The sequence below is a fragment of the Humulus lupulus genome, chromosome 4 (genome assembly GCF_963169125.1).
Source record: "Humulus lupulus chromosome 4, drHumLupu1.1, whole genome shotgun sequence".
NCBI classification, from domain to species: Eukaryota; Viridiplantae; Streptophyta; class Magnoliopsida; order Rosales; family Cannabaceae; genus Humulus; species Humulus lupulus.
Window position 1 is genome coordinate 69,030,655 of NC_084796.1, and position 25,274 is coordinate 69,055,928.

Genomic DNA, 25,274 nt, shown 5'->3' on the forward strand with positions numbered 1-25,274 from the left:
ATTTATTATTATACACTTGGTTTTTTTTTTTTACAAAAAGTATAAACTATGTATAAGAATATTTATGTTTTGTGTAACCTTGGTAATTTGTGAGATAAGATATTATAAATTCAATTAAAAATTTATTTGAATTTAAGTTACATTAAATAAAATAATATATAGAATATTTTAGTAATTTTCAATAGTGATATTCAATTTATTATAAAATAATATTCTTTTAATTTTAAATTCAATTAAAAAGTTATTTTAATTTAAGTTACATTAAAGAAAATAATATATAGAATATTTTTGTAATTTTCAATAGTAATATGCAATTTGTTACAATATAATAATCATTTAAATTTAAATTTTATTAAAAACTTATTTAAATTTAAGCTACATTAAATAATATAATATATAGAATATTTGTAACGATCTAAAAATGCTAATAGCGTTTAGAGTATTGCTTAGCGTGTCGAGAGGACATAATTAGATATGTACTTGATTATGTGATTTAAAAGCATGACTATGTGGGATGCATGAATATATATGATGATGTGAATATATTATATGCATGTTTATGAGTATTATATATGCATGTGGGCCTTTTATTATTTATAAAGGCATATTTGTAATTTTGGCCCGTTATGGCATAAATGCGATTATATGTGATAAATGGTTGAGACCATATTATTATGAGATATATTTGCAGTATATGGCTCGAGGCGATCCTAGTGAGCAGATTAGCGAAATAATCACAGCGGGGTTTAATACTCAGCTCGGGGTGAGCTTAGGGGTCTTTGGGGAAGTTTAATGTATATTTGGGGTTTAATGAGTAACAGATGGGTATTTGATAATTAGTTGGACATGACAGGATTAATTGGCAAATGGTAGGAACACTTGAGGAATTAGCGGAATTGGGAAAATGACTGTTTTATCCTTGGAAATCATTAGAGGGCTTAGTAAGTTCAAAGGGTAAATTAGTCATTTTGGAGTTAAGAGATAAACTCAGTGGGATGTCTAGACTTAGCCAGAAACCACCAAAGTCTACTCAATTCTCAGCTCTCTCTCTCTTTCACACACACAAAAACATTCTCCCTTTCCCTCTCTAAAACTCAAGGGAAAATTCTGAAATTTGAAGGAGAAAAGCCAGGGATTCAAGCTAGAAATTGAACTGGAGATAGCTGGGAAATTAAAGTTAGGATTAGTCCAAGTGCTTGCCGAGGATTTAAACTACAAACTGAGGTAAGGTCTCAAAGTTACTGAATTTTGTTGAATTGCTATTAGAGTTTAGAGGTTGCATGAATTCTAGGTTGTGATTTATTGTGGGTGTTTGATGGGTGCAAGGGAATTGTTTATAGATTGGATATGATGTTTAGGTCAAAAGGATGAGAATTTTGGGTTCAATTCTGAGTTTGGCTGAAGGTTTGGGTTGAATTTTAAGGCTTAGACTCGAGGGAAACGCTAGAAAAAAGGGTGGTTTTATGGGTTTGGGGGCTCGAGTCACGACCCTGTTCTTCTGGCGCTGCGGCCGGCATGCTTGAGGAGGCTGGATGCCTCCGGTTCATCAGGCGCGCCGCAACCCAGGGGGTGCAAGTCGCAGCCCATGCCCTCCAACAAGAAGGGCTTGGCCTCTTTCTAAGGGGTGGATCGCAGCCCTTAGGGACAAGTCGCGACCTTAAATGGAAGATAAAGGGCAACTAAGGTTTTAGGCTCGGGGATTCAAACCTAAGCGCTTGGGACGAATTCTACTACCCGATTTAGTAGAATTCGAGGTCCCAGAGGCTAGTATTTGTTTCCTAAACATTTATTTGGATTAGAGATTGATAGTTACCCATTGTTATTGTGACTAAAATTATCACTAAGGCTCAAGACTGAGGATCGTGCTCGGGACCGCTCTTTATTATTGCTCGGGATTCGAGGTAAGAAAACTGCATCCATGTGGTTGTGAATGAGACTGAGTTTCCCTGTAAATGATTGTATGTATTCTGTATTTATATGGTTGTTATGTGTTACATGAAAGTACGACCTAAGGGTGTCGGGGCTGATGATAAGCGTACTGAACGCAGCTCAGCCTAAGCGAGCCAGGATCACCTAAATAAATAGAGGGCTCGGCCTAAGGGCGCCGACACCTGAACATTTGTATTACTTATTGAGATGTATTCTTGAGAATACATGTTTACTGTTGTTTAGCTTAATGCTTGTACTTTGTTGAATAATTGAATTAATTAGGTTAAAGTTGATTGAATGCTTCTGCTGCTATATGTGTTTGCTGTTTATGGTTTTCTTGCTGGGCCTTAGCTCATGGGTGCTACGTGGTGCAGGTAAAAGCAAAGGGAAATAGGATCAACCATAAGTTATAGAGCTCTGGGGGCGGAGTGTACACCGTCAGTTGTTCGACCGCCACGGCCGATGGAAAGTTCCAAGAATAGAGCTCTAAATTGTATTTTTCCGTTAGACTGACTTTTGTTATATCAGCGTTTAAGAGTTGTATTTACCACATAAACTCTATTTTTGGGATCTCATGTATCAAACATTTATTTTGATGAAAAGTAGCCGTTTATGATCAAAATCTTTTAACCCTAACATGTTAGTTGACTTTAAAATCACATTTATGTTCAAACGACTTGATTAGCAAGTCTTGCACTATTTTAAAACACACATTGTAACAATCTTGGTTATCCATGTCATTACAATATTTTAGTAATTTTCAATAGTGATATTCAAAATAAATGTTATCTTATAAAATAATATATTTAATTTTTTAATTATTAATTAATAATCATAAATATTTTTTTTTAAAATTGCTCTTTAAGTATTTTTTTATTTATTTTTTAAAATTAGATATTTTTTATTTTTTTATAATTATTAATTAATAATTATAAATTTTTAAAAGAAGAATTAAAAAAATGATTTTTACGTTTTTATAATTTTTTTTTTTAAAAATAGATATTTTTACATCACCTACTTGAGACTCTCTAATTAAATTATTATTATTAAAATTAATTTACTTCTATTATAATTTTTATAATTAGATATTTAGTTTTTTCTTTAATTATTAACTAATAACCATAAAATTTAAAAAAAATAGAAAAAGAGGTTTGGAGCAATTTAGAGTGTCATGTCACCTCCTTGGAGCTTTTTTTTTAACATATAGATAACTCACATATAGTCATAAAAAGTTTTAGCCCCAACTTGAGACCAGTTATAAATATGAATAAATTCCACATGGTAATCAATTATAATATTTCTTGGTCCCATCTTAAGAAAATATGTGTCCGTAATAATTGTCCTAATATTAAATGTTATCCCCAAAATTTTAGTTCGATGACATGGCAATCAGAAGTGACAAGTGGCATTGCATGGTCATCAAGTGACACATTAATGGTCAATAAATGTGTTGACCAAGGGAAGTGCAAATGTTAGAAAATGACCTATAGAGTTGTGATATCACTGGTCGAAAGAACATTGGCCGAGAAGATGGTTTTATCTAGTCAGGAAGCGATTTACCCGGCCAAGTAAGAATTTACCTGGTCAGGAAGTGATTTGCCCAACCAAGTAAGAATTTAACTGGTCAGGGAGTGTTTTACCTGACCAATTATATCAGAAAGGAGTTTCACCCGACCAGCTACATCAGAAGGAAGATTTAGCCGACCAACTATGTCAGATTGAGGAGTATAGCCGACCAGATGTTTCAGAATCTCAGGAATTAACTGCCCATTGACTTCTTTATAGAACCTCAGTAACGACTTCAGCCATAATCACCCATAACTACCACGCGAATCTCTCATATACCCCGAAATAATAGCCATATCGTTATATTTTAAATTCATTTATTAGTCAAAGATGGTAAAAACAACCAGATATTCCCTCAATTTGGGGGATCTTTCTTGTACGATCCATGAGCCTATAAATAAAGAACTCATGGCATCATTAAGGGGACTTTTTGAATCCTTCTTCTTAGGACTCTGACTTGGGGATTCTTGGGGGTATTTTCTGAGAGAGAAACTTTGTATTTTCTTACTTACACTTAAGAAACTCAGTTGGCTTAGGTTCATCTGATCTTAAGTGTAGGCTACATATATCACAACTTCAAATGGTTTAGGCTATTACCAACAAATTAGGGCTGAACCACTATAAAAGTACTTGTGTCGTTATTTTCTATTCAAGGCTTACTATCATTTTGACGTCTACTCGTCGTTTGCCAGAATCGTGGTCAACATTTTTAGTGCTTTCATTGATAGCCTAAATAGATGAAACACACTATTATCCTACCAATATGGCGCCCAAGAAACCCAGTATGTATACTGCAAAAGGAACAGTTAAAACATGAGGTTTTGCACCTGAGAACCCTGACACTGAGCCTAGGGTCTTTCTCGAGGAGACAACTCCAGAGGTCAACACAACTCCAGGAAGTCGTGGGGGCTTTCCAGGAAGAGATGATACAATTCAACGCTTGGTAGGAGTCTTTCGTTGAGGAAATGGCCAAGCAGAAGGCTGCATACGAGTAGCAAAGACAGGATATGGATGCCAGAAGTGAAGAAATCAGACGACGGTAGGAGGAGGCCGAATGATGACATCACGAGGCAGCACTTGCTCTAGAAGTAGCTACTCAATTGGCCCAGGCCAATGCCCAAGCCGCGACATGAGCAGCTACCCATGGAGCACGAAACAAAAATGTTGGTCAGAAGTCCCCTGCTAAGAGAACAGACTCTCAGGTACCAGACCGAAGTCAAAGCAATCAGACTGGTCGGGTAGATGATGGAGTCTGCTCTAGAACTGCGTCAATGCAAAGGGAGAATTCTAGCACCCCTTCTAGAAGCCACCAGTCATAAACTTCTCGATCAGGAAGTCACTGGTCGATAGTAAGAAAATCCCGCCCATGAATAACCAGACCAGAGCTCCTCGATATAAGAAAACTCACCAATACAAAGATGGATATGGTCGAGATGAGCCTGATAGCCATCAAACCAATTGGTCAAAGGAAAAAGAGGGCAATGACCCACGAGAAGGAGAAAGGGACCGCACATGAGCTGTTCTGAAAAGCCTCTACTGCATCCTGGCCAGCAGCATAGTGGGAAGGAGCAGGTCCCGCAAAGTAAGCCCTCTGAAAAATAAAAAGTTACAGTGTTCGATCAGTTAGGAGGACATGCTACCCGAAAGGATCTAAGGGATGTTATCAGTAACAAGAGGAAGATCGTCTAGGTCGAAGGGCAAGATCTTATCCACACTGCCGATCAAGTAGAATTACTTGAGGACAGTGCACCTGATGGAAACACCCGACCAGGAGGTCAAAATATTGGAGCCTTGACAGTTGCACCAGCCATCCAAGCCCAGCTTGACACACTAATAGTTGCAGTACAAGGCTTATCTAAACGGCCTTCCGGGCTAGATGTAGTAGACCATAGGAGTGGCAGTCCATTTAGTGATCGGATCAGAGCGGCCCAGCCGCCGACAAAATATAAAGCATCGATGCTAGTGGTGTATACAGAAAAAGAAGATCCCATCAGACATTTTGGGAAATTTGAGAATCAGATGGAACTGCTCGAGGTGAGTGATGATTATCAGTGCAAAGTCTTCTCAACTACGCTGTCAGATACTGCCCAGGAATGGTATTGGAAGTTTAAGCCAAATTCCATTACCTCATGGGAAACATTAAGAAAATAGTTTTGCAGACAATTCAGTACTGGCCGGACTCCACCAGTTTATGCCAACCACTTGGCAGATATCAAACAAGGAAAGGATGAATCTCTAAAGAATTATATATAGAGATTCATGAGAGAAGCCAACAGAGCAACCGTTGTAAGAGATGAGGGAAAGATTGTTGCCATATCCTCTGGAATCACTTTCTGAAGCCCATTGTGGGATAGTATTCATAGAAACCCAATTTCAATACTCCAACAATTTCTTGACCGGGCGAACAAGTATATGAAATTGATGATGCAATAAAGAAAGAGGAGAAAGACATAAACAATCTGGGCAGATCAACTGATCCTCCAAAGGTTGGTGAAAACGACCAGAATGATGGAAATAAACAAGGGAATAACAGGTTTGACCGCCATGAGGAGAAAAAAGTTAAGTCGGGACCAAACGACAAGCCAACCAAGTATGAACCCCAGTTCACAAATTACACGCTAGTCATTAGGAGGTTCCCTACCGGAAGCCTCCACCCATCAGGAAAGAAATGAGTAAGAGGGACATGAATAAGTTTTGTCGCTTCCATGGAGATTATGGTCACGACACAAATGAATGTGAACACCTTAAGGATGAGATATAATTTCTTCTCCGGTCAGGAAAATTAAAAAAGTACCGGGCAGATAAACCCCAAGGAGAAGGAAGCAACAAAAATCCTGGGTTCAAACGACAGTGATCTCCACCCTTACAACCTAAGCATGTGGACTTTACCTTAGACACTATATGTGGAGGTCCACACTTGGATAAAGACAGTAATAAAGAAAGGAAGAGATACGCCCGGACACTTCGACATAAGTTGGCTGCAACATCAGATGTCATGCTTGTTGAGGAGCGACCTTCAAAGAATCCTCAATACGAGAGTAAGTCTCTTACTTTTACTAAGGATGATGCTAGACATGTGAGGTATCCTCATAATGACTCACTTATCATTACAATCCAAATTGCAACACATGAAGGTGAAGAGATGCCTGGTTCATACGAGAAGCTTGGTGGACATTATCTACAAGTCATCTTTTGAAAAGATGAAGTGGTCTGTCAATGACTTGAAACCATGCTCTCAAGTTATTTATGGGTTCACTGGAGAAGGTTTGTAACTGGCCGGAATAATCAAGTTACTGGTCATAGCAGGTAATGCTCCTAGGCACGAGACAATCATGACATAAATTTTGATAGTAGATTGCTCATCAGCGACAATGTGGTGATTGGTCGACCACTACTCATGGCTCTACACGTAGCGGTGTCTATATGGCACCTTACTATTAAATTCCCAACCAGTGCTAACATGGGATGTATCCAAGGAAACCAAAGGTAAGCTAAGGAGTGTTACAATGCTTCGGTGGTCAAGGCATGGAGGGGAATCAATGAGAATGACATGATTATTTGTGGAGAGAGAGAGAAGAAGAAGTAGAGGAGATGGATGTCAACCAACATGATGTTGTGAACCTTACCAACCAGGGAGGTATTGCAGATTTTACCAACCAGGGAGGTAATGAAAAGTTGACCGACTAGGCAGAGAACAACCAATTACTAGCTGAATCTTTGGACTTTATTGAAGAAAAATGAGAAAAGGTGATCTTGGGAGTTGCTGCCCATCAAAAAAAGGTAGCCCGCTACTTTAATTCCAGAGTTAAAGATTGAAAGGTTTGGTCCTTAGAAAGGTGTTCATCAAAGACCTAGCAGCTGGAGTGCTAGGACCAAATTGGGAAGGACCATATCAGATTGAGCAAGTCATACCACCCGACACTTACAAATTTTCTCAGTTGAATGGTGAGCTGATCAGAAACTACTGGAATGGCGAGCACCTTAGGAAATTTTATCAATAAATACCGCTTATTGAGTGATAGCTTGAATTCAAGTGTTTTACTTGTTATTTAAGTTTGTTTATGAACTGGTTATTTGTTGACCAACCATTTATTTTTGAATAATTTTTGTTTGTTTGAGACTTGTTATTAGACATGTTTTGTCCTTTTATAATTTACGAGTAATAAAAGAGATCATGCACAGCGTGGTCGAATCTTGCTACAAATTATGCATATGTGTTGATTATTTTTTACTCGAACAATGTTCAACTGGTCAGTACAAATCGGGCAGGGTTCAACTGACCGGTATTCAACTGGTCGGGCTAACTGACAGTATTTAACTAGTCAGGTATTCTAGCAATGTTCAACTGCTCGAATATTTTCTTTATATTCAATGTGTTTCACGAGTAATAATTGCTCGAACAGATTCGGTCAAGTAGCAAGTGACCAAGGATCTTTCAACCCTCGATCACTTGGGGGGCACGTAGGGTGTTCTGGTATATAATTTAACATAGGCGTTGAGAGCATGAGTTAAAACATTTGTTTTTAGGTTGACTTTTTAATTTTTTAAGTAAAAAAATTTCATTAAGCTAACTTGTTTAAGAAAGCTTAAGTAACTTGGAATTTTTCAAGATTCGAAGTTAGAAGCAGATATTTGTGTGAAAATAAACATTATGCTCATAAAATGTTTGAGCAATAAGAGTGTGAGAAAGTATACTTAGTAGGGACTTATGAAATGTCTATAATTTCCAAGTTAGAAAACTAAGTACTCATGCGAAAATATAATGCACAAATCAAAGAGACTTTACTATTCACAAAAGACTTAGAATGTTTTAAGAAAAGTAAAGTGTAAATGTCAAACAACTCGGCCGTATGAGCAAACTATCAAAGTTGATAAGCAGGAGTTGTCTCAACAAAAGTATAAAGAAAACAAGTAAACTACTGGCCAGATACAAAGTTTTTCCTACTCAAGTAAGAGGCTCCCTGGTCGGTTGGGCACATTTATTGGTCGGGTAAATTGGTCCTTGCCTAGTCAACATTGTCGTCAACATCTGGAACCCCCTCTGGTCGGAATGATAGAGCAGGAGCGGCAGGCACAGTGCCAGCTGGAAGAGCTGCCTCCTCGACAGCCTTGGCTTCACATTTGGCATGCTCTTTGGTCTTTGCCTCTTCAGAGAGAAAGTCGAGATTAAGAGGCTTGTTTAACTTCCATATCTGATAGAAGAAGTCAAAGAAGATTTCTTCATAATGTGCCAAATTGATTTCTTTGTCTTGTTTCAGCTCCTCATTCTCTTTAGTTTTCTCCACTAGCTGATTGGTCAATCTCTTGTTGGCCTGAATTTGCTTGTTGTTCTCATCAGCCAACTCTTTCAAAGATCGATCCCGGTCAGCAACTGCTTTCTCTGCATGCTTAGTCTTTTCTTGGAGATCTTTCTCAGATTTAGTCAGAGTTTCAATCTTTGTGTGGGCTTCCACCAATTGATCATTCAAGACCTTGACCAGCTCTTTATAGTCAACTGCTTAGCGTTGAGCATGATTAACAGTGATGAGTTCCTGGAGTAAATAACTAGAAAAGTATTCAGAATTAGAACAATCAATAAGAAAGTGAGTGTTTCTGATAAGATGCTTACACTCATAATTTGAGCAAGTGAAGGACAACTTCAATGCTTTTCCGGGGTAGAGTCTCAAAGGTCTGAATTTTCGTTGAGTGGTGAATAGGATGGTCTAGTAACTTTTTGCCATACTCACCAGCAATGCGAAGGGACTCGCTTAAGCAGGTTGATCGAGTAGTTTGTAGGCTGGCAGAAGAAGGAATAAATGGAGGAGTCAAGCGTGGAATAGTGACTAATTGACCAGATGGTCTCCTTTGGTTAGGCGGTGTAGTCTTCACGACCTTGCTTGGAGGATTCAAGCTACTACCTTCACTAGTCTTCTTCTTTTGGGTAGAGGGAGTGTTGAACTACTTGAACATGGCTGGATCTGCATAAAAGTAAAGCAAAAACCTGGTTAGTGGAAACGATAAATAAACATAAGTGAAAAAGAAAATTCTACAGACTTTCATCACAATTATTCTCAAAATGTAATTATGGTTACTATTAGTAAAACTTAAGTTCAAAATTTCATCGAAAATATCATCCTCGTCTTCCGATGATGAGTTGTCTTCTTTGAGGAGCTCAATGCTTTTTCCTTTGCTAGGCCTGGTAGGGAAGGCAGGTTGGTGAGGATTATCAAGAAGAGGTTCTCTAATGATAAGATCACCTGGTCGGCATGGCTGAGGAGATGGTTCAGAAGAGAACTGGTCAGTCACTACTTCGGTATCTGCATTAGACTGATCAGTCGTATCTGCTTCATCAGTAGTGCTGCCCACAACAATGTCTTGGTTATTCTGTAACAACCCCGCCAATTGAAGATTCTCCAAGGTGACCAACTACTCAACACCCTTCTCCTCAATGGGCATGTTAACGAGATCATCTGCTCGGGAATGCATTTCCTTGGTTGGGAGAGGTTGACTAAAAGGGCATGCATACGTAAAAGCCAGGTTGTTGGCTTTGATGTCTGAAGTAAGAAAGTATTATGTATAATAATTTCCAGGATTCAATTTATGGGCAATTCCATGAAGGTACTTAACCCCTTTTTTCCTATGAAAGAGGTGGAAAAAACATGTATTCTTGTGGCTGGGGTTAGTCCTAAAATCAAACAAATAGTGTACCTCATGAGGGGTAGGTGGGTTCCAACCCTGGAAGTGGTAGAGAAGGTATAAGGCAAACAGGGCTTGTATCCCATTTGGAGAAATCTGGAAGGGAGAAACATTGAATTAATCTGCTATTGACCTAAAGAAAGGATGCCAAGGATAGTAGCTCATGCATAAATGTGATACCTAGACTCGGCACAATAGGCACCACCGGGGTTATTGGCTCTCTAGTATGGATGCGGGCATACCATATTCACTCCTTCAAGTGCCAAAGTTTGAATGTGTCTATCGAGCATTTTGGAGTTCAGCTTAGAAGCCTTAGCTACAAACCATGAAGGCACGGATCTTCTTCTTTCCTCGGTTTGAGTGTAGTAGTTTGTTGGATTTCTGTGGCAAAAGTCTGGGTAGCCTTTCTCTTGGGTTTACTAGTTTTTCAAACTTGGTGAGAAGGCTTTGAAGAGGCTTCAGTCTCAACCTCTTCTAATAAATTTTCTCCCACAAAAGGCACTCGTTCCAAAACCTTTTGCATTGCTCTACGAGCTACTTGGGGATCTTGTTCCTGAGGGAGTCGATTGGACTTTTCACCCTCATCGGTTGGTGCTAACATTGCTACTTAAGGAATTGTTCTTCTTGAAGGAAGTATAAAGCTGATCCCGGAAGGATTTTCTTGAGACGGAGAAGACGGTCTTCCGGAGTTCGTTTGCTTGGAGATTTGGAAGAAGAATCGCTACTTGGAAGAGTATCTCTTGAAGCGGGAGATGAAGAATCAGAGTCTGTTTGGTTGTCACCTCCCCTGTAGTCGAAACGATTCATCTACAAAAAATACAAGGAGGTGAGTAAACCAAACAAGAACTGAATACAAGTAAAAATATTTTACTGCCCAGATAAAAATGTATGTGAGCAGTAGTGATAATTTGACGCATTTCACAAAGAAAATTTTTTTTGGTGTCACACGACACATTCTAAGGCCAACCCAATTGGGTGTTATATGTTTTTGTACTTGGGTGGTGTTTAGGTTCCCAAAACTGGGTACATACCCGAGCGGCTAAGGTGTGATCGAGCGGATAAAGGGACACCAAGGAGCCAAGGCATCTTGAGCAGGAAGTATGGTATACTCAATCGGTGCCAACATGAACTGAGGTTACCCAAAATTGTCTGAAGAGTTAGGACCTACCCGACCAGGTAGGCACGGGTTCCGACCAGTCAAGGTGAACCCGATTTGCCATAAACACAATTTCGAGCAGCTCACATGTGTTCCAAGCAGCCAAGGAACCCGATCGGAGCAAGCCAGTCCGAGTGGAAGAATGCCTACCTGATCGGTCACACACACGAATCCAAGCAGTGATTTTGTTTTAAAAATAATATCATCACTTGGCAAGCACAAATTCACTCAAAAACGTGGGGTACAAACACATTTTTCTATTCATGGAGTACAATAGCAAGATCAAATAGGGAATTTCAAGGGTTTCAAAAAGTTTCAAGAAAACTTCAAAGTTCATACAAACCTATGAGCCCAAATATGAAATGGAGGACGAAAAATCATTTTTTCTTCAAAATGTCATGAAATTGAAAGTGAAATTGGCTAACCCAAAGCTTAATCTACATCAAAATAACCACAAAAGCACTATCCTACAAATATTCATCACAAAATTCTAAGGAGAGCATATCAAAAGTGGGTTTTGGCATTCACCTATTCTAACCAATATTTGTGCAGAATTTTAAAGGAAAAAATGCTTAAAGGTAAAGCCAAAGGAGAAAGAACTTACCCAAATGGAGGGGGAAACACTTGATTTCTTGAAGAAGCCTTTGATCTGCTTGAAGGAAGTGGAGCACCCTTGGAGCTTTGGAGGGGTATCAGCCAAGAGGATGGTGTTTAGATGAGGAATTTTTTAGGAGCTTTGCTAATAAATAGAGAAAACATGGGCCTATTTATAAGCTAAGGGTAAAAGCTCTCTACTATGCCCAACAATTTTTAGAGTTATTTCTCTCCCACTATCCCATTATCCCATGATTTGGGAACTGATAACTTCCATTTTCATGGTTTCTGAAAAGTTTAATCGTGGGTTTATTTGAAAAGGTGGGAGAATATAGAAAGTGATTTTTTGGAATGTTGGGACACATAAAATATTAAGGTTACTAGTGAGTCACCATGTGGAATCAACTGATAGGATATTCGTTAATCTCTTGATGGCTATTCAATTTTTGGAGATTTAACTGGTCTGAATTTTATTGTTTGTGAAAGTTACTGACCAGGTATAAGCTTTTGGATGACCTCAATAACTATCAGCTAGAGAATTTTTTTATCATATGAGTAAATCGTATAATAAACTTGGGGGGCAAATGTTATCCCCAAAATTTCAGTTCGACGACGTGGAAATCAATAGTGACAAGTGACAGTGCATGGTCATCAAGTGGCACATTAATGTTCAATAAATGTGTTGACCAAGGGAAATGCAAATGTTAGAAAATGACCTATGGAGTTGTGATATCACTGGTCGAAAGAACATTGGCTGAGAAGATGGTTTTATTTGGTCAGGAAGCGATTTACCCGACTAGGTAAGAATTTACCTGGTCAGGAAGTGATTTGCCCAACCAGGTAAGAATTTAACTAGTCAGGGAGTGTTTTACCCGACCAGTTATATCAGAAAGGAGTTTCACCCGACCAGCTACATCAGAAGGAAGATTTAGCCGGCCAACTATGTCAGATTGAGGAGTGTAGCCGACCAAATGTTTTAGAATCTCAGGAGTTAACTGCCCAGTGACTTCTTTACAGAACCTCAGTAACGACTTCAACTAGAATCACCCATAACTACTGTGCGAATCTCTCAGATATCTCGAAGTAATAGCCATATCGTTATATTTTAAATTCGTTTATTAGTCATAGATGGTTAAAAAACCAGATATTCCCTCAATTTGGGGGTTCTTTCTTGTACGATCCATGAGCCTATAAATAAAGAACTCATGGCATCATTAAAGGGACTTTTTGAATCCTTCGTCTTGGGACTCTGACTTAGGGATTCTTGGGGGTATTTTCTGAGAGAGCTTAGAGAGAGAAACTTTGTATTTTCTTACTTACACTTAAGAAACTCAGTTGGCTCAGGTTCATCTTATCTTAAGTGTAGGCTACATATATCACAACTTCAAGTGGATTAGGCTATTACCAACAAATTGGGGCTGAACCACTATAAAATTATTTGAGTCGTTATTTTCTATTCAAGGCTTAGTGTCATTTTGACGTCTACTCGTCGTTGGCAAAAATCATGGTCAACATTAAATATAAATATATATATTGTCTTATACATACTAAAAATTCATGATTAAATTAATTATCAATTTAGACTTGTAAAATAATTTTGTATATTTCCAACATTATATAGATATGTACATTGTAGCTATACATTAAATCATTTTCTTTTATTAATGTTTATACATTGTGTTGTCTGTGTTTTCGCCACGTGTCACATGGCAATCATTAGAGGAGTAATTAAGCTCCTTGACCATCAATGAGATTTTGTAGAGCTCGTGTAGAGTTCCTCGGAGTGTAAACTCCTCTGAGTATTGCAATCCAGCCAGACAAGGATGTCTCCAAGTGAGGCCACGCCCCGAGGTCCGTCCTCGAGGCACGGATGTCTCCAAGCGAGGCCACGTCCTATGGTCTGTTTCCAAGACGTGGATGTCTCCACATAAGGCCACGCCCTGAGGATCGTTCAGGTGGTCCTCTCGCTTTCTTCATTCACCAATCCATCAGGTCTAAGATTATTGCCCTCGGACCTGGGGTAGCTGCTAGGTGTCAATCGCTACCACTGTGGCCCACCAGAAGATCGTGCGACAACTTTTGGTGAGCCTTAAGTAATGGTGTCAAGTTCGTACACTCTATAATCGGTATTTCCCACAACTCTGCCTGACATGGCCGAATGTGCAGCCATATCTTGACACCTTCAGATACATGTTCCCAGTAAAGTTGGTGGGCAGCTTTCTACAAATGGGCCCCGTGCAATATGCTTGGGCCCATGGTCTTTATTAGTACATCCCTTTGTAATTAATCAGTATTTTACTCCCCAATTAATGGGGAATGTTCTATTAATTTTCCATTAAGGACATTAATGACCCAGGCCCTTATAAATAGGGCTGAGATATCTCCTTGTAAAGGGTTCAAAACTTTGGCTAGTTAAGCATTGTAAACTCATAGCCATATATGAACTAGGGCTCTTTTATAGCCTAAACCACATAAAACCTCTGTGTTATTTTCTTCTATTTTCTATCAAGTTCTTAGATTAGGTTGATATCGAAAAAGGCAGTCAACATTTTGGTGCTTTCATTGTGAGCCTGAAGAAAGCAAGAAGAAAATGACCATGGTGACCACTAGACGAAATGCACCAGACGATGTAGCTCCTCCCACCGGAGCTGAGGGAGGAGAAACCAGCCGTCCACCTCCACAAGACCTCCTAAAGATGCTCCAGGAGGATTATGGCGAAAATGCTGGTTACAAAGGCATATGCTACGGTGGCAATGAAAAATATTATGAGGAGGACTATCCTTAGCCTATGGGCGTGAAGGACCCACCAAAGGTGGTGGTGCTTTGTGATCAGGTGGCTACCCAGTAGCGAAAATTCGATGTCCAAGAGGGAAATATTGCTACCCTACAGGAGATGGTTAACACCATGAGGGCTGCTCTAGTGGCCCAAGGGCTGCGAGTGGACCCACATGGAGAAGTACCATCGAGGCAGCCAGCTGGTGTGCCACCTGTTAACGCAGCAGGTGTGCCTCCCGAGCACCCTACTGATGTGGCACAAGATCAGCTAGCTGGTGTGCCGCTTACACACCCGGCTTGGGCTAAAAACTCACCTGCGCCACAAGAGTGTGGCAAGGGCAAAATCGATGACAACCCTGCTCCGGGGGAAAAGAAGGCTCACCGAGCTCCTGAACACAATAAGGCACCAAGGCCAACAAGCAAGAATAAAGGGCAAGGTGCCCAAGGACATTGCCAGGCCGCTAGTGCCCGTGGAGCCAAAGGCGCTCTGCCTAGGCGTGCTGAGATGGACCGCGCTAGGCATAGAGGTGGCGTCCCCCCAGCACCTTTCTAGCCTTGCAAAACCCCCAGCCAAGGGGCCTATATCACCCTGGATAACCAACACCATTACACTATGTGTTTAAAATAGTGCAAGACTTGCTAATCAAGTCATTTGAACATAAATGTGTTTCTAAAGTCAACTAATAGGTTAGGGTTAAAGGATTTTTATCGTAAAATGATTGATTTTCATTAATGTTGACGGTGAAATCTCGTCAACGAAATTAGATCGGAAAACTCAAAGGTAATTCAGGTGATGTTTATATAAGAACTGAGAATAAACTTTAAGGAAAAGTAAACACAGATAAACAATGGAGCAAGCCTTGGTATATTTCTCAATAGCCTTTGCATACAATGAATTTTCCAACCCCCTATTCTAAGGGGTCAAGCTCCTTCTATAGCTGGGCTCTAATGGCCCCTTATACATGGTGGCCCCTTGGGACAAAATAGTACATGAGTACATTGTCAGGGTAATGGCACATGTGGTAGTGGTGTGGGAAGAGTGGTGGTCTGCTCTAGTATGTGTCAGGGGTCTGCCAAAGTACTCTTGTCGTGGTACCATATTATGCCTCCACTACTTGTCGGGTACAGACCTCATAAGCGTGCTAAGGGAGTCCTGACCAAGCACCATTCTTGTACTACCACTACCTGTTTGGCGTGGACACTGTATCCGTACTCTAATTCCTCTTGGTTTGTTGGCTAATTTTGTATCTCTCTTGGCTTCATGTCAAATCGTTGTGAGGCCCCTTCTGACCTTCCTCGACCGCATGTCTGAGACACCCTTGACTCTTCATCTCATGTGACTCATAGGGAGAATGGTGCCCTGTTGGTGGCACTTACCTCAGGAAGAGAGGTAAGGCCTCTTCAACGAGGCCTGCTGCGTGTGTGATGAGACATGACGCCTAAAAATGAGATGAGGGTCTCATCTTGTGAAACCATCACTTTGTGAAACCATCACTTTGCAGCCCCCACATTACGAGGCCCCTGGTATGTGGCCGAAGGGTGTTTAGTGGAGGCTATGTCTCTTGAGGCCCTTAATGATGTGGCAGGTGCGAGAGGCGAAGCCTCGAGGCTTTTGACGTGGCCGGTGCACGAGGCGAGGCTACTAAGTCCTTAGCACGGTTGGCACGCGAGGCGATGCCATGAGCCCTTAGTATGGCTGTCGCGCGAGGCCATGAGCCCTTAGTATGGCTGACGCGCGAGGTGGTGCCTGGCCGAGACGGGGGCTACATCTGCGTGGGGCGCAAGGCCTGTTGGAGCACCTCCATGAGGTGCCACCCACGTGAGGCCCCTAGGCACGCGAGGCAAAGATTTAGCGAGGCCGGGGCTGCATCTGTATGGGGCGCGAGGCTCTTTGGAGCACCTCCGCGAGGCATCACCCACGTGAGGCCGCCTAGGCGCGCGAGGCCGGGGCTGCATCTGTGTGGGGCACGAGGCCCGTTGGAGCACCTCCCCGGGGTGTCATCCATGTGAGGCCCCCTAGGCTCGCGAGGCTGGGGCTGCATCTGTGTGGGGCGCGAGGCCCGTTGGAGCACCTCTGCGAGGCGTCACCCATGCGAGGCCCCCTAGGCGCACGAGGCCGGGGCTGCAGTGCGAGGCCCTTGGCCTCCCTAGGCGAGGCGACGAGTGGCCCTCGGATGTGCAAGGCATGAGGCTGTAGGTTGGTGCAAGGCTTCGGATGTGTAGGGCGCGAGGCTACGCGAGACCCTTAGGACGAGGCACATTGCGAGGGGAGACTTGCAAGATGCGAGACATGCTGCTACATGAGAGGAACATGGCTCAAGACAAGTAGGGCCTCGCTACGCAAGGCCCTCATGAACTTGCCCTTTTGCAATGCGTGGCTTGGACCCTTAGCCTAGCAAGGCCATACTTCATGGCTCATAAGGTGATGCTTCCCTTGGGACAATCTCCCGGTTCCGCAAGACTTATGGGCCCGAGTCTAATAACATGACTAAGTGACCTTTAGACTTGTATTCCAACGATGGACTAAGAGATTTTTTCTTTTTGGTGGATTTTTGGCATCCACAATTAAGATAATAGTTTGATACATGGGATCCCAAAAATAAGGTTTACATGGAAGAAACAACCCTCAAAAGTTAATGCAACAAAAACCAGTCTAAATGGAAAAATACGGTTTTGAGCTCCAGTTCTTGTAATTCCCTCGGCCGTTGTAAAGCCTTACTTCCTTAGAGCCATTACTAAGTGAGTTATAAATGTGCCAATAGCCCGCTAATCGAGGTTTTTTGGTTAAAAGTGTGACTAAACCAAAACAAAGTTTGTTTATAGATATTAAGTATATAACATTTAGTTATTTATTGAAATCGTAAAGAGTTTTAAAGTTGGGATCCCAAAATATTGTTTAGAAAATACATTACAGATCAAAATATACACATGGTCGACCTAGGCGACAAAACAACTATTACAATACATTTTTCCAAAAATAACCCTAGTCGTGGTGGCCAGGCAGGACAAACATGTACCCGTTGCTCCACGCTCTCCGTACTCATGGTTGGTCGACCTTTGCCTTGCCCTTACCTGCACCATAGAGCACCCGTGAACCGAAGCCCAGTAAGAAAACTCAACACAAAATCATATAATATATGCATAACTATTCATAACATATAACAAAATAACCAACGGGCTAAACACATAGCGGCCAGCGCCGTCCCAGGCGCTTTACCAGGCCCTGGGTTCGCGGTCTTCACCGTGAGGGTGGCTCCAGCACCCTAGGAGGGTCTCGCCCTAACAGTCTGCACTCAGCGTGCTCAACATCGATCCCGACCTTCGTCGTTCCTAGCCATCGCCATTCCCAGCCTTCATCGTTCTCGACCCTCGCCGTTCTCGACCTTCGTCGTTCAATCACAAACATGTATCACATAGCATAATAATCGCAGATAATTTAATCACACTTTAAGCACAAGTATTAGGGTCGTGCCCTGCAATACAAACAATGGGGCCATGCCCTGCTCTAAGGGTATAACAGTTTCCTTACTTGTGTCCCGAGCTATCTGAGCACCGCAGTCCCAAGCACAGTCCTCTAACCCGAGCCTCGTTGAAAACCTAGTCACAACGTACTCATAATAACCATCCATCAAGTTCTAATCCAATAAATAACTTTGGAATATAAATCTAGCCTCTAGGACCTTAGATTTTACCATTCTGGGTAGTAAAATCCTTCCCAAGCCTTAACATTTGAGTTCTTGAGCCCTAAAGCCTTAATTCCTCTCTTTTCCCATTTAGGGCCGTGACATGCCCTTAAGGGTCGCGACATGCTGCTTGGTCAGAGGGCAGGGCCCTCCCTGCTGGGGGACACGGGTCGTGACCTACACCCCTAGGGCCACGGTGCACCTGACGAACAGAGGCCTCCCCAGGCTTTCACATACATATGGGTCGCAACGCCTGATGAACAGGATCGCGATGCGGGTCCCTGAAACCCAGAAACCAGCCAATTTCTCAAGTTTTCCCTCGATCCTAAACCCATAATTCACACCCCAAACTTCAACCAACATCAGAATTAAGCCCAGAATTCTTATCTATATAGCCTAAAATCTTAACAAACTCATAAACAAATTATTACACCCATCAAACACCAAAAACCAACGTCGGAAACCATTTTCATGCAAGCTTAAGTTCTAACAAAGTTTAGCAGAATTGAGCAGAAAAGATTATGTTTAGGCTCTTACCTCTGAGATAGTTCAGCTCTGAATTAATCCCCAAGCCCAGCCAATTTAATCCTTTAAGTCTTTGGCCTAAAATTCCTCAGAAATTTCTTCAAACACCAAGCACCATAGGGAGAGAAAGTGAGCCGAGTGAGAGAGAGAGAGAGAACCAAAAGTTGAGTATTCCTTCTGTTTTGTTTTTTCCTTCTAACTCCTTCTAGTGTCTTAGCAGTCAAAGAAGTCTAAGCTTATCCCTTGCCAAAAGTCTAAACTGCCCCTTAAGTTTATCTAAACCCTCAAGTGCCACCAAGGGCAATTTTGTCATTTACCATGTCCCGCTAATTCCTCGAGTGTTCCTATAAATCCCCGTTCAGTCCTGACATGTCCAATTCATTGCTAAATTACTACTTGTTACTTGATAAATCCCGAACACATATTACGTTCCCAAAATACCCCTAGACTCCTCCCGAGCTAGGTATTTGACCTCGTTGTGACTTTTTAGCTAAACTACTCCCTAGGACCGTCTCGGATCATGCATCACAAATATATCACCACTCACTCGTGGTATCAATCACAATATACACAAATATTGCATTTATGCCCTCAACGGGTTAAAATTACAAATATGCCCCTAATAGCCAAATGGGGCCCACATGCATATTTAATTCACATAAACATGCATTTCTAATCACATAATAACCAAATTCATATATTAACGTAATTAAATGAATTATTGCCCTCTTGGCACGCTAATCAGGCCATAAGCCTTATTAGCAAATTTGGGATGCTACAGCCATGCCGGTCGAGCAGCTGCTGATGTACACTCCGCCCCCAAAGCTCTCCAACTCATGGTTGGTCCAGCTTTCCCTTGCCTTTACCTGCACCACGTAGCACCCTTGAGCCAAGGCTCAGCAAGAAAATCATAATCAACAAGCATAGACAACAACAAGAGCATGTAACAAACTTCAATCCAATCAGTTCAATTAATCAGCAGAATACAAGTATTAATCTAAGAAACGACAAAAAAATGTACTTCCAAACATATAATTCAAATTTTAAAACAATATGTAGGTGTTGGCACCCTTAGGTCGAGTCCTCTGGTTATTTAGTTGATCCCGACTTGCTTAGGCCGAGCTGCGTTCAGTATGCTTATCATCAACCTTGGCTCCCTAAGGTCGTACTTTTACATCACACATTACAGATATATAAATTACAAAACAAATATGTTCATTTATAGGGAAATCTCACTCCCATTCACAACCACTTGGGTGCCGTTTTATTACCTCAAGTCCCGAGTGTAGTATAAAGAGCGGTCCCGAGCACGACCCACAGTCCTGAGCCTTAATGGTAACCCTCTATTAGTGGCTTGAATCCTCCAATTGTTCCTTGTCTACTCCTAGCCTCAATTCTCCAGATTTCCCAGTCCAAATCCAAGCTTTTCTTCAAAGTTTTCCTTCAACCTCAAAGCACAAGGGAGGGAGAGAGAATGACTGTGTAAGAGGGAGAGGGAGAGAGTGCTTGAGAGATTTCTAACCTGTTCTACTAAGTTATGATATTTCCTAACTATATCTCTTTAATTAGAATGACCAAAATGCCCCTTGTACTAACCCAACCTCCTAATTGCCCTTAAGGGAAAAATGGTCATTAACCCCAATTCTCGCTAATCCTCGAGTCATCCTGAAAATTCCCAATTAATTCCTACATGCCCAACTAATCACCAAACATTTACTCATTACTCGATAAATCCCAAATATATGTTAAGTTTCCCAAAATACCCTAGGCTCACCTCGAGCCGGGTATTATACCCTGTTGTGACTATTCTGCTAATCCGCTCACTAGGATTGCCTCGAGCCGTATACTGCAAATATATCTACATAATAATGTGGTCTCAACCATTTAACACATATAATCACATTTATGCCCTTAACGGTCCAAAATTATAGATATGCCCTTATAAACAAGAACGGGCCAACATGCATATTTAATACTCATAAACATGCATATAAATTTATTCATATTATCATATAAATCATGCATGCCACGTAGTCACACATTTAATCAATAAATCACACATTATCCAATTATGCCCTCCCGGCACGCTAATCAAGGCACTAAACCCTATTAGCCTTTTTGGGTCGTTACAGGGCCAACCGGAGGAATGTCTCTGTTAATTGAGAGCAAGGCTTCAACATCTCAGTTAATAACGAAAACATCGAGTCTAACGGGGAGACTGAGGTAGGATATCCCGAGGACAGTGGTTACCACCTAGGTCAACTAGACCTACGAGATGGCTTAAATGCTCGTAGGGGTATAGCAGCTCCCGGGGGCAACTCCAGGAGGAGAGATCAGTCAGATCTCCAAGAAAATCTTAATGCTTGGAGGAGAGAATAACTGGGACAGAGTGCCAATCAAGAATGCAAACCTCTTCGCGCGGAATTGGAGAGCTTAAAAAAATATTATGCTCAGGATGGCCTCAAGACAAGGCCATGACTACGACTCGAAGGATGAGGATGGGGAGTTGTGTGCTCCCCACATAGTGGAGGCCCCGTGACCTTGACGGGACCAGCAAATTAGTGGTTCAAGAAGCACAAACTAGGGTCCATTCATTCCTGACACCAGCTCTCATCCTCATTCCGAAGACAATTTATTGCGGCTAGGAAGGTGAGCTTTAAGGTCAAAGCCTTGGCCAACATAAAGAAAGGACCCCTCGAAACCCTCAAGGCCTACATCAAGCACTTCAATGAGGAATCTGCTAGGACCAAGAGGGTCGGCAACGACCAACAATTGATGGCCTTGGAGGCAGGCATCCATGCAGGGTCTCCTTTGTTGGATGACCTTCAGCAGAAGGGATGCCGCATGCTTGCCGACTTCATTCGTCAAGCACAAGAATATATAAACTGGGAGGATGTCCAGATTGGAGCGTTTGGTGGACCCATCGCATTCCCTGCTCCATTGACTCCGAGCCCTGTGGCTCTAGCAAACCAGTACCCACCTTACACTCCTATCCAATAGAGTGTGGTGAGAACCCCGTAGTTCAGCCAGCTGTCCATTCAGTTGGCTTTAGTGCCATGCCTCTTGCTGGCTTCAGTGCCGCTTCGACGGGATATGGCATCACACCCACTGTGTACAGTGCTTTTTAGCCTTCATTCAATGTTTGAATAGTGGCTCTAGCCCAGTCATCTTCACCCAGTAGAACCCCCAACGACAGAAAGCCAAAGGGAATAGGAGCAGCTTCATCAAGACATGGAGGGACCCCCGAGGAGAATTTGTCTCACAGTACTCTGAATATACAGACCTAGTGGACTCTTGGGAGAACATTTTCTTGGCCACAAAACAACATGTCCACCACTGGAAACCGCAGCCCATCTGGAGGGACAGGGAGAGGAGAGATCCCAACAATTTTTGACGGTTCCATAATGATGTGGGGTACCAAACCAATGAGTGTCAACAACTCAATGATGAGATTTATATTCTCATTGTGCTAGGGCATTTGTACCAGTATGCTCAGGGTGGGGCACGCCCGGCTTAGGTCGCATGAGTGCCTTTGCAGTAGGCAACTCCTTAGGCTCCGAGCGCAGTACTTGCAACCCCACAACAACAGGTAGTCCACGGGCCTCCCCCAGTGACTGGGAGAGTGGGAACTATCTCTGAAGGAATCCACTTGAGGGGCACCTCCTAGGGTTCGAAGAACGGATATGCACGAGCCTTGAATCACGACGACGAGATACTAACATTAACCCAGTTACTAGCACATGTGCCTAGGATGACTGATGTTGATGGTAAGAACTAATCAACGAATTAAGGTCAGAAAAACTCGACGACTTAACAAGAAACTTATGAACTTAGAAGAACTTGTTAGAAACTAAGAGAAAAATTGCAAAAGAACAATGGAAGAGAACTTGTATATTTCTCTTACAGTAGTCTGGTGTTACAAGTATTTTCCAACCCCTTTCTTAGTTGAAGGAAGGTCCTATTTATAGGGGACATCTAATGGATCTTAGTACAAAAATGTTACCAAGGGGAAAAAAAGGTGGTGGTATGATAGGGCACCTCAGAGGATCATGGAGTAGGTGTTAATGGTGTCGGGCTCTAGGCCTATCGGGCCTGACATTTGTCAGAGGTGTGGGAGAAGGTGTGCCTCCTCTTATTACTTTGTATGACCATTACTCTCCTGACTTATGTACGGCCATTACTCTTCCGATGGCCGTGTCTAGTTCATACTCTGTACTACTTAAACCTTTTTCGTACCTCTACTTTGTCTATATCTTGGTGAGCTCTTGAGAGCTTGAGTGTAAGATGCTCATAGCTTGAATATGAGGAGAGACTATGCCTTTTGGCTGTATGGACCTATTAGGCCTATTTAATCTCAAAATTAATGGTGGTCCTAAGCTTGTACTCCAAGGTTTTTGAGGTGCAACGTCTTGGATAGCCAAGACCATTACACTGTGTATTTTTAATAGTACCGGACTTGCTAATCAAGTCATTTGGATACAAATGTGTAACTAAGGACAATTAGCGAATTAGGGTTTAAAGATTTTGATTGCAAAAATGGTTGTTTTCATTAAAAAGTTTGAGTCTGTACATGGGATCCCAAAAAGAATAAGTGTTTAAAAGGCATTTACAACTCTTCAAAAATAATTACAATGTAAGCCGACCTAAGCGGCAAAATTAAGTTTGGCTCTAGTCCCTGTTGATCCCCCGGCCGTGGTGGTCGAGCAATTGCAAATGTACACGTCACCCCTAAAGCTCTCCAACTCATGGCTGGTCTAGCTTTCCCTTTCTCTTACCTGCACCATATAGCACTCGTGAGCCAAGAAAACTTAAAAACAACATATTTAATAAGCATCAGAACACAAACAATGAACTTAGCAGTAATAATCTGCTCAAACAACCATATAATCCAAGTTAACAATCAATACATTAAACAAGTGCAAATGACACTTCTGTATATTTAGGTGATGTTCAGGGTTGACTCTTTTAGGCCAAGCTTTTAGATCTTATGACCGACCTCGACTCTCTTAGACCGAGCTGCATTTCGCATGCTTGATGTCAGCCCGGGTTCCCTTAGGCCAAACTTTCATACTAGATTTAATCAAGCATATCGATCACATAATACATAAACAGATGCAGCATATACAAGCACGCCCAATCAAATAATCACATGTATAACCACAATCATATCCATTTACAAGGGTCCAAGCCCCGACCACAACTAGGGCGCAATTTTCTTACCTTGACTCTCGAGCGGATAAGTTATGGTGTTCCTTAGCATGATCCCTATTCCCGAGCCCTAGTGGTATAACCTAGTCACAATGCAATAATGAATAACCATCAATCATTTAGACTACTTAAGAGCTTCAAGGTAAGTTTCTAGCCTTCGGGACCCCGAATTCTACTAAATCAGGTAGTAGAATCCTTCCCAAGCCTTTAGATTTGAATTCCCAAGCTTAATAACCCTAACTGACCAAAGTTCCCTATTTGAGACGCGGCGCCCCTCAATAGCGCCGCGGCCCTCTACAAGTTAGAGAGTATCCTAATTCTATTTCTCGGACACGCACCGCGACATACCTACCCAGCGCCGTGATGCTAAGGCAATTCAGCAAACACCCCCAGGCCTCTGAGTTCATGCGGGCCACGGCGCTCCAAGAACAGCACTGCAAAGCGACCCCGCGAACTCAAAAATTTCAATGTTCTTCCTACGTTTTCCTCGAGCCAAACCCATCAAAATTCACCCTAAACATAACCAAACCCAAAAATTGAGCCTAGAACTCACAACAACACAACATAGGCATCATAATTGTCCTAGAAACCAACCACAAATATTACCCCAACTCAGCAACCAAAGCTAGCACTAAACTCAACCAAAACCTAAACTGATTAGAAAATTCACAGTAAAATCAAGTTGTAAAGCTTACCTCAGAAGTGATTTCGACCCCTTGAACTGAACCTTAATTAATCCCAGCCTCCAACCTCCTAGATTCCCAAGCTAATTCTCCAAAAGTCCAAATACTTCCCAAGGCTCAAAGGAGGGAGAGAGAGAGAGAGAGAGAGAGATAGAGAGAGAGAGAGAGAGAGAGAGAGAGAGAGAGAGAGAGAGAGAGAGAGAGAGAGAGTGATAAGAGTGTTTTTGGTTCTGTTTCCTCAAAGTTTCTACAGCCTAGGTTCATCTAAGGTTAGGGAAAAAGAATCAAATGCCCCTAGCCTCATCCTTAGCCCTTTAATGCCTCCAAGGGCAAACTCGTCATTTACCATCATTTTCCTACTAAACCTCAAATATCACTATAGATTCCCAATTAATCCCGACATACTCAAATAATCACCAACTAACTACCCATCGCCCGATAAATCCCAACTACGCAATAAGTTTCCCAAAATACCTCTAG